Source organism: Pseudophryne corroboree, chromosome 2 (assembly GCF_028390025.1).
Source record: "Pseudophryne corroboree isolate aPseCor3 chromosome 2, aPseCor3.hap2, whole genome shotgun sequence".
Taxonomy (NCBI): domain Eukaryota; kingdom Metazoa; phylum Chordata; class Amphibia; order Anura; family Myobatrachidae; genus Pseudophryne; species Pseudophryne corroboree.
The window spans coordinates 408,331,047-408,348,224 of NC_086445.1; the positions used below are offsets into that span (position 1 = coordinate 408,331,047).

The 17,178-nt window shown below is 47.7% G+C and overlaps 1 protein-coding gene across 4 annotated transcripts in view; it reads right to left on the reverse strand.

The window, feature by feature from the left end:
• Window positions 1-14,495, reverse strand: part of LOC135023985 (interleukin-1 receptor type 1-like) — a 189,121-nt gene extending 174,626 nt beyond the window's left edge. For 2 of the 4 annotated variants that reach the window (XM_063953431.1, XM_063953432.1), the window contains exon 1: window positions 14,169-14,494. The gene's annotated coding sequence lies outside the window, so the exon portion shown is untranslated. Of the gene's footprint in view, window positions 1-14,168 lie in introns of all 4 variants that reach the window. The other 2 variants (XM_063953429.1, XM_063953434.1) reach the window with 2 other exon arrangements.
• Window positions 14,496-17,178: the final 2,683 nt, after the last annotated feature.

The following is a 17,178-nucleotide window of genomic DNA, read 5'->3' on the forward strand; positions in this document are numbered from 1 at the left end:
AAGGGCACATAATGGGTGTTTCTCTTACGTCCTAGAGGATGCTGGGGACTCCGTAAGGACCATGGGGCACAGGAGACATGGGCACTAAAAGAACTTTAGGTATGGGTGTGCACTGGCTTCTCCCTCTATGCTCCTCCTCCAGACCTCAGTTTAATACTGTGCACTGAGGAGACTGGGTGCACTACAGGGAGCTCTCCTGAGCTTCCTGAAATAAAGTATTTTGTTAGGTTTTTTATTTTCAGGGAGACCTGCTGGCAACAGGCTCCCTGAATCGTGGGACTAAGGAGAGAGAAGCAGACCTACTTCTGTGAGTTTCAAGGCTCTGCTTCTTAGGCTACTGGACACCATTAGCTCCAGAGGGAGTCAGAATGCAGGTCTCCCCTAGCGGGTCGTCCCGGAGCCGCGCCGCCGTCCTCCTCGCAGAGCCGGAAGATAGAAGCCGGGTGAGTATAGGAAGGCAGAAGACTTCAGATCTTCAGCAATTGCTCCCACACAGAGACACACACACTGCGCACACTGTTGGGTGCAGGGAGGGGGGGGGGGGGGGGGGGGGAGCTGGGTGCCTAATCCAAAAATCCACTTGTCTAAAGAAAAGAAGCCCGAGGTTACTTTTCCACCCCACTTTGAATTAAATTAATTATTTGAAAGTGCTTGGGAAACTCCAGATAAGAAACTGCAGATTTCCAAGAGGATTCTTCTGGCGTATCCTTTCCCAATCAAGGACAGAATACGGTGGGAATCCTCCCCAAGGGTGGATAAAGCGTTGACGCGCCTTTCTAAGAAGGTGGCGCTACCGTCTCAAGATACCGCTACCCTCAGGGATCCTGCTGACCGCAAGCAGGAAACTACCTTGAAGTCAATTTACACACATACAGGTACATTACTCAGACCGGCAATAGCGTCGGCCTGGGTTTGTAGCGCGGTACTGGCGTGGACATGTACCTTATCTGCTGATATGGATACAATGGATAAGGAGTCTATTTTATTGACCCTGGGCCACATTAAGGATGCAGTCCTTTATATGAGAGAGGCTCAGAGGGATATAGGCGTACTGGGGTCCAGAGCAAACGCTATGGCGATTTCTGCCAGGCGAGCACTGTGGACCCGACAGTGGACGGGTGATGCCGACTCAAAGCGGCATATGGAGGTTTTGCCGTACAAGGGTGAGGAGTTGTTTGGGGAAGGTCTCGCGGACCTAGTTTCCACAGCTACTGCTGGTAAATCAACTTTTTTACCTTATGTTTCCTCACAGCCTAAGAAAGCGCCACATTATCAGATGCAGTCCTTTCGGTCGCATAAATCCAAGAGAGCTCGGGGATCTTACTTTCATGCCAGAGGTAAGGGCAAGGGGAAAAAGATGCCAGCTACAGCCAGTTCCCAGGAACAGAAGTCCTCCTCGGCTTCTACTAAATCCACCGCATGACGCTGGGGCTCCGCTGGGGGAGTCCGCTCCAGTGGGGGCACGTCTTCGTCTTTGCAGCCAAGTCTGGGTTCACTCTCAGGTGGATCCCTGGGCAATAGACATTGTTTCCCAAGGGTACAAGCTGGAATTCGAAGAGGTGCCTCCTCGCCGGTTTTTCAAATCGGCACTGCCGACTTCTTCCCCAGAGAGGGAGGTAGTTTTGGCAGCTATTCAAAAATTGTGTCTCCAACAAGTGGTGGTCAAGGTTCCCCTGCTGCAGCAGGGGATGGGCTATTACTCAACCCTGTTTGTGGTCCCGAAACCGGACGGTTCGGTCAGACCCATTCTAAATTTAAAATCCTTAAACCTATACTTAAAGAGGTTCAAGTTCAAGATGGAGTCGCTCAGGGCGGTCATTGCAAGTCTGGAAGAGGGAGATTATATGGTGTCTCTAGACATAAAGGATGCATACCTTCATGTCCCCATTTATCAACCTCATCAGGCGTTCCTGAGATTTGTAGTGGAGGATTGTCACTACCAATTTCAGACGTTGCCGTTTGGGCTGTCCACGGCCCCGAGAATTTTTACCAAATTAATGGCATATGAAAACCAAAATGAGAACTCGTGGCGCTACCGTAACCACAAACACATTCAGAGAGGTGGTCTATGATTTACAAAAGACCAGAGTATGATCCACTTACATAAATAGTACTGGATTCTAGAACAATAAAAAGAAATAAACACAATAGTGTAATATATAATGATAAATATCCAAAGCGTGTTTTTATTGGTTCCACTCACATAGAGAAACTTTTATCAGTGCATATCATCCTCATACGAGGTATATCCAGGAATCGTCAACAGGATAATAGATGGAATTATTCTGTGTGTGTCATCCTTATAGGAGGTATATCCAGAAATTCCCAACAAAATACTGAAGACTTAAAAAAAGACCAATATGGTGCAATATAGTCTTAAAAGAAACAAAATTTAATAAAAAATATATTACACTCACAATTTAAAAAACTTAAAGGGCATATATCACCAATCTCATGGTAGGTCAATAGATATCCCGTCACTGCACCGACCCAAAGTCCCTCTGCATCCAGAAAGAAATCCCAGCTGCCAGAAACGTTAGATGTGGAGTCGATAGCCAAATAATGGAAGCGCAGGAATACCAAATGATGATTTGCTTAAACGCGTTTTCGGTCCTAAGACCTTCCTCAGAAGCATAGGGCCAGAGAATGAGACAACTCCCTTTTATACCCTCTTAATTAAGTTGACACAAAACACCCTTTTTTAAATTCAAAACACCTGCATATTTAAATGAAATTTTCTCCCAGACAGGAAGTCCGTCACCCGAAATGACGCTTTTGCGTTCCACCGGTCCTCCGCTCTTTCCTATTTATATTCCACTCTCTACTAATACTTTCTATCTGAGAGATCAAATTAATGGCGTCGATGGTGCTCCTGCGCAAGCAGGGGGGTCACAATTATCCCATACTTGGACGATCTGATAAAAGCGAGATCGAGAGAACAGTTGCTGGTCAAAGTATCACTCTCCCTGAGGGTGTTACAACAACACGGTTGGATTCTAAACATGCCAAAGTCACAGTTAGTTCCAACAACCAGATTGCCTTTCTTAGGCATGATTCTGGACACGGAACAAAAGAGGGTCTTTCTCCCGACGGAAAAAGCCCAGGAACTGCGGGACTTGGTCAGGGACCTGTTGAAGCCAGACAGGGTGTCGGTACATCACTGCACGCGAGTGCTGGGGAAAATGGTGGCATCTTACGAGGCCATTCCATTCGGCAGGTTCCATGCCAGAACCTTTCAGTGGGACCTTCTGGACAAGTGGTCCGGGTCACATCTACAGATTCATCAGATGATCCGCCTGTCCCCAAGGGCCAGGGTATCGCTCCTGTGGTGGCTGCAGAGTGCTCACCTTCTAGAGGGTCGCAGGTTCGGAATCCAGGACTGGGTTCTGGTGACCACGGACGTGAGTCTACGAGGATGGGGAGCAGTCACACTGGGAAGAAACTTCCAGGGTCTGTGGTCAAGCCAGGAGGCTTGTCTACACATCAACATTCTGGAATTAAGGGCCATATACAACGGCCTTCGTCAGGCACAGACCTTACTTCAAGGTCTGCCGGTTCTGATTCAGTCAGACAACATCACAGCAGTGGCTCATGTAAACCGCCAAGGCGGCATAAGGAGCAGAGTGGCAATGGCAGAAGCCTCAAAGATTCTTCGATGGGCGGAGAGTCATGTAAGCGCTCTGACAGCAGTCTTCATTCCGGGTGTAGACAACTGGGAAGCAGACTTCCTCAGCAGACACGATCTGCATCCATGAGAGTGGGGACTTCATCAGGAAGTCTTCGCAGAGATTGCAAGTCAGTGGGGTCTGCCTCAAATAGACATGATGGCTTCACGCCTCAACAAGAAACTTCCGAGATATTGCGCCAGGTCAAGGGACCCTCAGGCGATTGCAGTGGACGCACTGGTGACACCGTGGGTGTTTCAGTCGGTCTATGTGTTCCCTCCTCTTCCTCTCATCTCAAAGATACTGAGAATCATAAGACGAAGAGGGGTTCAGGCGATTCTCATCGTTCCAGATTGGCCTCGAAGGGCCTGGTATCCGGATCTAGAGGAAATGCTCACAGAAGAACCGTGACCTCTTCCTCTAAGGGAAGACCTGTTACAACAAGGGCCCTGTCTGTTCCAGGACTTACCGCGACTGCGTTTGACGGCATGGCGATTGAACGCAGGATCCTAGCGGAGAAGGGCATTCCGGAGGAGGTCATTCCTACCCTGATAAAGGCTAGGAAGGAGGTGACATCGAAACATTATCACCGTATCTGGAGGAAGTATGTGTCTTGGTGCGAAGCCAAGACTGCTCCTCCGGAAGAGTTCCATCTGGGACGTTTTCTCCACTTCCTGCAAACAGGAGTGAATTTGGGCCTAAAGTTAGGCTCCAATAAGGTTCAGATTTCGGCCTTATCCATTTTCTTTCAAAAGGAATTGGCTTCTCTTCCAGAAGTTCAGACTTTCGTGAAAGGGGTGTTGCATATCCAGCCTCCTTTTGTGCCTCCAGTGGCACCATGGGACCTTAACGTGGTGTTACGGTTCCTTAAGTCTCACTGGTTTGAACCGCTTCAAACAGTTGAATTGAAGTATCTTACTTGGAAGGTGGTCATGTTATTGGCCTTGGCTTCGGCATAGCGAGTGTCAGAGTTGGCGGCTTTGTCTCACAAAAGCCCTTATCTGATTTTCCATGTGGATAGAGCGGAGTTGCGGACTCGTCCCCAATTTTTGCCTAAGGTGGTTTCTTCTTTTCATATGAACCAACCTATTGTGGTGCCTGTGGCTACAAGGGACGTGGAGGATTCCGAGTCCCTAGATGTGGTCAGGGCATTGAAAATGTATGTGGCCAGAACGGCTCGGGTTAGGAAAACAGAGGCTCTGTTTATCCTGTATGCAGCCAACAAGGTTGGTGCTCCTGCGTCTAAACAGACTATTGCTCGCTGGATCTGTAACACGATTCAGCAGGCTCATTCTACGGCTGGATTGCCGTTACCGAATTCGGTTAAGGCCCATTCCACTAGGAAGGTGGGCTCTTCTTGGGCGGCTGCCCGGGGCGTCTCGGCATTACAACTTTGCCGAGCCGCGACTTGGTCGGGTTCAAACACTTTTGCAAAATTCTACAAGTTCGATACCCTGGCCGATGAGGACCTAATGTTTGCTCATTCGGTGCTGCAGAGTCGTACGCACTGTCCCGCCCGTTTTGGAGCTTTGGTATAATCCCCATGGTCCTTACGGAGTCCCCAGCATCCTCTAGGACGTAAGACAAAATAAGATTTTAAACCTACCGGTAAATCTTTTTCTCGTAGTCCGTAGAGGATGCTGGGCGCCCGTCCCTGTGCAGACAGCATCCTGCAGGACTTGTATATAGTTGTTGCTTACATAAGGGTTATGTTTCAGTTGGATCAGTTTTGGACTGATACTGGTTTTATTTCATACTGTTGACTGGTTCGTATATCCCATGTTATGCGGTGTGACTGGTGTGGCTGGTATGAATCTTGCCCTTGGATTTACAAAATCCTTTCCTCGTGCTGTCCGTCTCCTCTGGGCACAGTTTCTCTAACTGAGGTCTGGGGGAGGGGCATGGAGGGAGGAGCCAGTGCACACCCATACCTAAAGTTTTTTTAGTGCCCATGTCTCCTGTGGAGCCCATCTATTCCCCATGGTCCCTACGGAGTCCCCAGCATCCTCTATGGACTACGAGAAAAATATTTACCGGTAGGTTTAAAATCTTATTTTTTGCCAGGGACAGGACTTCACATATAACAATACAGGTTGAGTATCCCTTATCCAAAATGCTTGTGACCAGAAGAATTTTGGATATCGGATTTTTCCATATTTTGGAATAATTGCATACTATAATGAGATATCATGGCGATGGGACCTAAATTTAAGCACAGAATGCATTTGTGTTCAATATACACCTTATACATACAGCCTGAAGGTAATTTTAATCAATATTTTTAATAATTTTGTGCACTGAACAAAGTGTGTGTACATTCACACAATTCATTTGTTTCATATACACATAATACACACAGCCTGAAGGTCATTTAATACAATATTTTGAATAACTTTGTGTATTAAACAAAGTTTGTGTACATTGAGCCATCAGAAAACAAAGGTTGTACTATCTCACTCTCACTCAAAAAATTCCATATTTTGGAATATTCCGTATTTCGGAATATTTGGATATGGGATACTCAACCTGTATAATAATGGGTTACCGGCGCAGACAATAGCACTTAGTTCTATCACCAGCATTAAAATTAGTGTGGGTGATTATCAGCGCTACAGCATATGTGTCATCCAGCTAGGATGTCCACAGAGACTGGTCCAGAGAACTAGTAGCTAATACCTAAACGCACCCAGACATCAGAGTATCCCTTCATTGCACAGGTGTTATTTTCCTGATAAATTGCATCGACAAGTGATTTGGACAAAAAACAAACAAAAACCTTATTTCTCTTACGTCCTAGAGGATGCTGGGGACTCCGTAAGGACCATGGGGGATAGACGGGCTCCGCAGGAGACATGGACACTTTAAGAAAGACTTTAGGTATGGGTGTGCACTGGCTCCTCCCTCTATGCCCCTCCTCCAGACCTCAGTTTACTACTGTGCCCAGAGGAGACTGGGTGCATTACAGGGAGCTCTCCTGAGTTTCCTGAAAGAAAGTACATTTGTTAGGTTTTTTATTTTCAGGGAGCCTGCTGGCAACAGACTCCCTGCAGCGAGGGACTGAGGGGAGAGAAACAGACCTACTTTAATGTTAGGCTCTGTTTCTTAGGCTACTGGACACCATTAGCTCCAGAGGGATCGGTACGCAGGTCTCACCCTCGCCGTCCGTCCCAGAGCCGCGCCGCCGTCCTCCTCGCAGAGCCGGAAGATAGAAGCCGGGTGAGTATGAGAAGAAAGAAGACTTCAGAGGCGGCAGAAGACTTCAGATTTTTCACTGAGGTAACGCACAGCAGTAACGCTGTGCGCCATTGCTCCCACACAGCACACACAAACGGCAGTCACTGTAAGGGTGCAGGGCGCAGGGGGGGGGCGCCCTGGGCAGCAATAAACCTTGTTTTCTGGCAAAAGTATATATATACAGCTGGGCACTGTATATATAAAGAGCCCCAGCCAGGTTTTTTAGATATTTGAGCGGGACAGAAGCCCGCCGCCGAGGGGGCGGGGCTTCTTCCTCAGCACTCACCAGCGCCATTTTCTCCACAGCACAGCGCTGAGAGGAAGCTCCCCGGACTCTCCCCTGCTTATCCACGGTGAAAGAGGGTTTTAAAGAAGGGGGGGGGGCACATATTTGGCGCAAAATACATACAGCGCTATCTAGGTAAACATATTGTGTGTGTTATTTCCTGGGTCATATAGCGCTGGGTGTGTGCTGGCATACGCTCTCTCTGTCTCGCCAAAGGGCCTTGTGGGGGAACTGTCTTCAGATAAGAGGATTCCCTGAGTGTGTGGTGTGTCGGTACGCGTGTGTCGTCATGTCTGAGGTAGATGGCTTTCCTAGGGAGGAGGAGCAAATGAATGTGGTGTCTCCGTCGACAACGCTGACACCTGACTGGATGGATATCTGGAATGTTTTAAGTGCTAATGTAAATTTATTGCACAAAAGATTAGACAAAGCGGAAGCTAGGGAACAGCCAGGGAGTCAACCCATGTCTGTCCCTATGTCGCAGGGACCTTCGGGGTCTCAAAAGCGCCCACTATCCCAAATAGTTGACACAGATACCGACACGGATTCTGACTCCAGTGTCGACTACGATGATGCAAAGTTACAGCCAAAAGTGGCTAAATGTATTCGATATATGATTATTGCAATAAAAGATGTTTTGCATATCACAGAGGGGACCCCCTGTCCCTGACACGAGGGTACACATGTATAATGAAAGAAACCTGAGGTAACCTTTCCTCCCTCACATGAGCTGAACGAGTTATGTGAAAATGCTTGGGAATCTCCAGACAAAAAACTGCAGATTCCCAAAAGGATTCTTATGGCGTATCCTTTCCCGCCAACGGACAGGATACGGTGGGAATCCTCCCCTAGGGTGGACAAAGCGTTGACACGCTTATCCAAAAAGGTAGCGCTGCCATACCAAGATACGGCTACCCTCAGGGATCCTGCTGATCGCAAGCAGGAGGTTACCTTGAAGTCCATTTACACACATTCGGGTACTCAGACCGGCTATTGCGTCGGCTTCGGAGTATAGCGCTGTAGCAGCATGGACAGATACCTTATCAGCGGAAATTTAAACCCTGGATAAGGATACCATCTTATTGACCCTAGGACATATAAAAGATGCTGTCTTATATATGAGAGATGCTGAAAGAGACATTGGTCTACTGGGTTCTAGAATCAACTCTATGTCGATTTCTGCTAGACGAGTCCTATGGACCCGGCAGTGGACAGGTGATGCCGACTCAAAGAGGCATATGGAGGTTTTACCTTACAAGGGTGAGGAATTGTTTGGGGAAGGTCTCTCGGACCTGGTCTCTACAGCTACAGCTGGTAAATCAAATTTTTTGCCTTATATTCCCTCACAGCCTAAGAAAGCACCACATTATCAAATGCAGTCCTTTCGGTCACAAAGAAACAAGAGTACGTGGTGTGTCCTTTCTTGCCAGAGGTAAGGGCAGAGGAAAGAAGCTGCACAACACAGCTAGTTCCCAGGAACAGAAGTCCTCCCCGGCCTCTACAAAATCCACCGCATGACGCTGGGGCTCCGCTAAGGGAGTCCGCCCCAGTGGGAGCACGTCTTCGAATTTTCAGCCACATCTGGGTTCACTCACAGGTGGATCCCTGGGCAATAGATATTGTTTCTCAGGGTTACAAGCTGGAATTCGAAGAGGTGGCTCCTCGCCGGTTTTTCAAATTGGCCCTGCCGACTTCTCCCACAGAAAGGGAGATAGGGTTAAATGCAATTCACAAATTGTATCTTCAACAGGTGGTGATCAAGGTTCCCCTACTTCAACAAGGGAGGGGATATTACTCAACCCTGTTTGTAGTCCCGAAACCGGACGGTTCGGTCAGACCCATTCTAAATTTAAAATCCCTGAACCTATACTTGAAAAGGTTCAAGTTCAAGGTGGAATCGCTCAGGGCGGTCATCGCCAGCCTGGAAGGGGGGGATTTTATTGTATCTCTGGACATAAAGGATGCATACCTTCATGTTGCCATATATCCACCTCATCGGGCGTACCTGAGATTTGCGGTACAGGATTGTCATTACCAATTTCAGACGTTGCCGTTTGGGCTTTCCACGGCCCCGAGAATTTTCACCAAGGTAATGGCGGAAATGATGGTTCTCCTGCGCAAGCAGGAAGTCACAATTATCCCGTACTTGGACGATCTCCTCATAAAAGCGAGATCACGAGAGCAGTTACTGAACAGCGTGTCACTTTCACTGAAGGTGTTACAGCAACACAGCTGGATTCTCAATATCCCGAAGTCGCAGCTGGTTCCTACGACTCGTCTGACTTTCTTGGGCATGATTCTGGATACGGACCAGAAAAGGGTTTATCTTCCAATGGAAAAGGCTCAAGAACTCATGACTCTGGTCAGGAACCTATTGAAACCAAAACAGGTGTCTGTGCATCACTGCACTCGAGTCCTGGGAAGGATGGTGGCATCTTACGAGGCCATTCCATTCGGCAGGTTCCATGCGAGGACCTTCCAATGGGACCTACTGGACAAGTGGTCCGGGTCACATCTACAGATTCATCAGTTGATCACCCTGTCCCCCAAGGCCAGGGTGTCTCTCCTGTGGTGGTTGCAGAGTGCTCACCTTTTAGAGAGTCGCAGGTTTGGCATTCAGGACTGGGTTCTGGTAACCACGGACTAGAGCCTCCGAGGTTGGGGAGCAGTCACACAGGGAAGAAACTTCCAAGGACTGTGGACAAGTCAAGAGACTTGTCTTCACATCAACGTCCTGGAGCTGAGGGCCATATACAGCGGAGAACTTGCTTCGCGACTTACCAGTTCTGATCCAGTCAGACAACATCACCGCAGTGGCTCATGTAAACCGCCAGGGCGGCACAAGGAGCAGAGTGGCAATGGCGGAAGCCACCAGGATTCTTCGCTGGGCTGAAAATCATGTAAGCGCATTGTCAGAAGTGTTCATTCCGGGAGTGGACAACTGGGAAGCAGACTTCCTCAGCAGACACGACTTGCATCCAGGAGAGTGGGGACTTCATCAGGAAGTCTTCGCACAGATTGCAAGCCAGTGGGGACTGCCCCAGATAGACATGATGGCGTCCCGCCTCAACAAAAAGCTGCAGAGGTATTGTGCCAGGTCAAGAGACCCTCAGGCGATAGCTGTGGACGCCCTAGTGACACCGTGGGTGTTCCAGTCGGTCTATGTGTTTCCTCCTCTTCCTCTCATCCCAAAGGTGTTGAGAATAATAAGAAAAAGAGAAGTACAGACAATTCTCATTGTTCCAGATTGGCCATGAAGGGCCTGGTATCCGGAACTGCAGGAGATGCTCACAGAATATCCGTGGCCTCTACCTCTAAGACAGGACTTATTGCAACAGGGGCCCTGTCTGTTCCAAGACTTACCGCGGCTGCGTTTGACGGCATGGCGGTTGAACGCCGGATCCTAGCGGAAAAGGGCATTCCGGATGAGGTAATTCCTACTCTGATAAAGGCTAGGAAGGACGTGACAGCTAAACATTATCACCGTATATGGCGAAAATAAGTTTCTTGGTGTGAGGCCAGGAATGCTCCTACGGAAGAATTCCATCTGGGCCGTTTCCTTCACTTCCTACAAACTGGAGTGAATTTGGGCCTAAAATTAGGCTCCATTAAGGTTCAGGTTTCGGCATTATCCATTTTCTTTCAAAAAGAATTGGCTTCTCTCCCAGAAGTACAGACTTTTGTGAAGGGAGTGCTGCATATTCAGCCTCCTTTTGTGCCTCGGTGGCGCCTTGGGACCTTAACGTGGTGTTGAGTTTCCTTAAGTCGCACTGGTTTGAACCACTTAAAACGGTGGAGTTAAAATATCTCACTTGGAATGTAGTCATGTTGTTAGCCTTGGCTTCGGCTAGGCGAGTGTCGGAATTGGCGGCTTTGTCTCATAAAAGCCCCTATCTAGTTTTCCATATGGATAGAGCGGAATTGCCGACCCGTCCTCAATTTTTGCCTAAGGTGGTGTCATCTTTTCATATGAACCAAGCTATTGTGGTGCCTGTGGCTACACAAGACTTGGAGGATTCCGAGTCCCTTGATGTGGTCAGGGCTTTGAAAATCTACGTGGCCAGAACGGCTAGAGTCAGAAAAACAGAAGCACTGTTTGTCCTGTATGCAGCCAACAAGGTTGGCGCTCCTGCTTCAAAGCAGACTATTGCTCGCTGGGTCTGTAACACGATTCAGCAGGCGCATGCGACGGCTGGATTGCCGTTACCAAAATCGGTCAAGGCCCATTCCACTAGGAAGGTGGGCTCATCTTGGGCGGCAGGACCTCCTGTTTGCTCAATCGGTGCTGCAGAGTCATCCGCACTCTCCCGCCCGTGTGGGAGCTTTGGTATAATCCCCATGGTCCTTACGGAGTCCCCAGCATCCTCTAGGACGTAAGAGAAAATAAGATTTTAAACCTACCGGTAAATCTTTTTCTTGTAGTCCGTAGAGGATGCTGGGCGCCCGTCCCAAGTGCGGATTACTTCTGCAAGACTTGTATATAGTTTTGCTTACTAAAGGGTTATGTTATAGCTTCATTGGTCTCGGACTGATGCCTTCAGGGGGCCTGGGGTACTTTAGATAGGGGGGCCCTCTTATCAGAACTACCCCCCTGGTTATGTCCATTATGTGTGTGCCTGCTCCTCCCACTACAGCAATTCGCTGTACCCACATCCAGAGCCAGATTTAGACCATCAGTGTAGGTCCCCCCTCCCTCAACTGCATGCAGTTTCTCACACACACACACACACACACACACACACACACACACACACTGCCCCCATAGCTGCACACACACTGCCTTACTGACATGGACACCTTTTACTGACAGATACCACTTACTGACATGTCACAGACATCTTACTGATACAAACACTGACACACATACACTTAATGACACAGACACCGCTTACTGACACAAACACACTTACTGACACAGTCAACACTTACTGACAGACACCCTTACTGACACAGACAAACACACCTTACTTACACACCACTTACTGGCATATACATACTGAGAGCCACCCCTTAGTGATACAGATACAAGTTACTGATACAAACATTTACTGACACCCCTTACTGACACAAACACTTACTGAAACACACACTTATTGACACAGAGTCCACTTACCGACAGATATCCCCTACTGACACTATTTACTGACACATTATCATACATATTTACAGGCACACCTTACTGACAGAGAAAACTTACTAACACAGATACCCCTTACTGACACACACAACACACTTATCACACAGATACGACTGACTGACTGACTTAGACACCACTTATTGACTGATACCTCTTACTGACACACAAACCTACTGACATGCACACACTAACACAAACACACTTACTGACACAAATACACACACTGACACAAACACACTTACTGACATACACACTTCATGGCATACATTCACACAGAAGATGACATAGCCTTCATGATATGTCCTCCCCCCCCAGCCCACTGCTGCACAGTGTACACTGAAACACATGCTACTGGTATCACTGTGTGGGATTGTCACTCGCCTTTTCAAAATCCAGATTTCTTTACTTATTTGACCTTTGCCACTTTTTATCAGCTGCAGTCAGAGGTCTGTTCATTCTCTGCTTCAATCCGCTTGGTCTGTCTCTCTTCAGAGAGACGCTGGGAGGAGGTGTGGTCTGCTACTGGCTGCTATTCATGTGACCGATGGTCGGGAGACCGACGGTCACATGACCTCATGCAGCTTCCCGACACCCACTATCCCGATGGTCGGCATGCCGACCGACAGGGACTATTTCCACTCGTGGGTGTCCACGACACCCATAGAGTGGGAATAGAACCCGTCGCCACCGAGCCCGCAGCGTGGCGAGCCCGCAAGGGGCTTGCTGCACTCGCCTCTCCCCGCTGGGATCCCGGCGTCGGTATGCTGCCGGGATCCCGGCGTCGGTAAGCTGACCGGCGGTCAGGAGACCGCCGGTCAGCCATACTACACCCGTACAGTAGCTGCGTAACCCTTCGTGCTGCCACTCAGCGATGCAGCGTGACTTCAGTGTGCAAGACAGCAGGGGGCGGTTGTGTCAGAGGCAGAACAGCTCTAGCTGGGGCAGTGGCAAACGCAGGATTTTCGTTGGGGGGTTTCCGTACATGTATGTACTGTATGTATATATATATATATATATATATATATATATATATATATATATATATATATATATATATATATATATTTACATACATATACAGATGCAGCAGTGCCCGGCACTCTCAGCAATATTCACAATGGCCCATGAGGATTTAATAGCAGACATAGTGGAGGCGGCACTCAACGGACATCATAAGGCAAACAAAAATCACTGTACCAACCACATGAACAGCACTAACGTTTCGGAACATTAAGCCTTCATCAGTGAACTCTGATGAAGGAATAAAGTTCTGATACGTTAGTATTTGCCTTATGAAGTCCGTTGAGTGCCGCCCCCACTATATGATAGATAGATTTTATTTTTTTTCCCCCCTGGTAAAAAAAAGGCAGGGGCAATCAGATTTTTTTTTTTTTTTTAAACTATATACAAGGTCACGGTATACCAATGTGTCGAGGCTACGGGCTCCTGACTTTTTTAACCGGATTACAATTAAATACAGAAGCACCTGAGTGTCAGACCACCGCACACACACACACACACACACACACACACACACATACATTATCATACTTAAACAAACACACGCAGCACACACAGCATACATACATACAGGAAGTATACATGCATACACACAGTATACTGTACATACACACACACACACACTATACATGCACACAGCATGATACATACACATAGTACACATGCACACAGCATACATACATACATACATATTTATATTACATGCACATAGCATATATACATACTTATATTACATGCACACAGCATATATACATATATACACACACTGTGATGACACACACCATTAAGAGGAAGCATGCCACCCATTCAATCACATGCTACTCACCACACAAACTGTTGCAGTATATGGGACAACATGGCCTACTGGCCCTTTCTTCACCTGGCTGCTTGCAGAGTCAGTGGAGACTGAGAGACAGCAGCAGCCGCTGCCTGCTCTCACCCGGACGGCTCTGTTTCAAAGAAGACTCAGGAGAACGTGCCGTTCGTGTACTGCCTGTGAGGAGCTGCTCGTTATCGCTGCAGCTCCCCCTACAGGCAGCCAGCCGCCTTGACAGTGTAGGGAGCTGGAGCAGCCGTGTATTGTATAATCCGGCTCTGTGTGAATGGTGTGGGCTGGTATGAGTCTTGCCCTTGGATTAACAAAAATCCTTTCCCTGTACTGTCCGTCTCCTCTGGGCACAGTTTCTCTAACTGAGGTCTGGAGGAGGGGCATAGAGGGAGGAGCCAGTGCACACCCATACCTAAAGTCTTTCTTAAAGTGCCCATGTCTCCTGTGGAGCCCGTCTATCCCCCATGGTCCTTACGGAGTCCCCAGCATCCTCTACGGACTACGAGAAAAAGATTTACCGGTAGGTTTAAAATCTTATTTTCCACATCTTCCTAAATTGGAGCTAAAATTATATATCTAATGATCATATTATATACAGTATGTGCAGCATGGGCATAGCTATTATACAGTAGTTGTCTAGCAAGTTTCTGATATTTCCTGTTAAGAGATTAGATCCGGCCCATTGTCCATGCCTGATAAGGGGAATTAGTCAGTGGCGATCTCTGTCTCTCCTCTTAGTAAAGCTCTACACTGATATGATCCATCTCCCACAATCATGTGTCATGCTTAAAGAAACAGCTGAGCTAATCAGCAAGTCCAATGCAAAAATTTCTACTTCCAAGTGCAAAAGCAGTCAGTATTTATCCTGCAAGCAAAAACAATAAATGCATTTGTACCCAGTGGCGTAACTACCGAGGGCATACCCATACCCTCCAACATGACCCGCCCCACTAGGTACAAAATGCTCTGTTTCTGGACTTCCCTCTTAATTTATTATTGCCATCACCTGTGAAGAAACAGCTTTCTTATCATTTAACTAGTTCAACACAGGTGCCGGCAATCATAAATTAGGAGGGAAGTCCAGAAACAGAGCATTTTGTACCTAGTGGGGTGGGTCATGTTGGAGGGTCTGCATACCTCCCAACATGACCCTCTCCAGGAGGGACAGAATGCTCTGTTCCTGGACTTCACTCTTAATTTATGATTGCCAGCACCTGTGGTGAAACACCTTTCTTATCCATTAACCTGTTCAACACAGGTGCCTGCAATCTTAAATTAAGAGAGAAGTCCAGAAGCAGAGCAGTGTGTCCCTCCTGGAGAGGGTCATGTTGGGAGGTATGACCGAGGGTGCAGCTGCTATAGGGCCCTGGCTGCTTCCAGGGCCTACAACTCCCCCTGCACCCTTTCCCTGGGGGTATCCGGACTCCAGGTCGACAACAAAAAGGTCGACACACCTTAGGTCGACGCCAATCGGTCGACACACCTTAGGTCGACATGGTCAAAAGGTCGACATGGACAAAATGTCGACAGGAACAAGGTCGACATGGAAAAAGGTCGACGTGAGTTTTTTATGTTTTTTTGGTGTCATTTTCTTCGTAGAGTGACCGGGAACCCCAATTAGTGCACTGCAATTTATATTTCAGTTTGAACACACCCCACCCAAATCTAACTCTCTGCACATGTTATTTCAGCCCCCCCTGCACTGCACATGGTTTTGCCCAACTGCTAACAAATTTGCTGCTGCGATCAACTCTGAATTAGGCCCTATGGGGGTAATTCCAAGTTGATCGCAGCAGGATTTTTGATAGCAACTGGGCAAAATCATGTGCACTGCAGGGGAGGCAGATATAACATGTGCAGAGAGAGTTAGATTTGGGTGTGGTGTGTTCAATCTGCAATCTAATTTGCAGTGTAAAAATAAAGCAGCCAGTATTTACCCTGCACAGAAACAATATAACCCACCCAAATCTAACTCTTTCTGCACGTTATATCTGCCTCCCCTGCAGTGCACATGGTTTTGCCCAGTTGCTATCAAAAATCCTGCTGCGATCAACTTGGAATTACCCCCTATGTGAGAACGAATAAAAATATGGATTCAGTGTTTTGTCATTTAAGATACTTGTTTATTTTATAATATAAAATGTGATCAATATTTAGTATATCATAAAATCTAACCTAATACCAGTAAACAATGTATCAAATAAACAGGCATACAGACATGTAACACAAATTCTTTTAATAATTACTTTGTATCAGTCCTTTAGTACTTTAGTGCTTTTATTTCAGACATTGGCCATCAAGCTCTGTTTGCACTAGAGATGAGCGGGTTCGGTTCTCTGAGAACCAAACCCCCCCCTTCCCTCCCCCCCGAACTTCACTACCCGAGCCCGGATCGAGGCAAAACGTCATCATCCCAATGTTTGATTCTCGCTGTTTTTTTATTTCATATAAGGAGCCGCGCGTCACCGCCGTTTTCACTCCGGAATTGGAAAGTGTAGCGAGAGGACGTGTCTCTGTCCTCAGTGTCTGTGCGGGAGGGAAAGTGGGATGGCGATTCCAATGCTGTCTTGTGCTGCTCAGTCCAGTGTAGTGTCTTATGCTGCATCAGTCCAGTCACAGTGGTGGTGTCCTCTGCTGCCATATGACCAGTGCTGCTGTATAAGTCCAGTCCAGTGGTGCTGTGTTGTACTGCATCAGTTCAGTGGTGGTGTATTGTGCTGCATCAGTCCAGTCACAGTGGTGGTGTCCTCTGCTGCCATATGTCTAGTGCTGCTGTATAAGTCCAGTCCAGTGGTGCTGTGTTGTACTGCATCAGTACAGTGGTAGTGTCTTGTGCTGCATCAGTCCAGTCACAGTGGTGGTGTCCTCTGCTGCCATATGTCCATTGCTGGTGTATAAGTCCAGTCCATTGCAGTGATTCTGTGTTGTCCTGCATCAGTCCAGTGGTGGTGTCCCTGTGCTGCCGTATATGTCCAGTGGTACTGCTGTATATGTCCAGTGATACTGC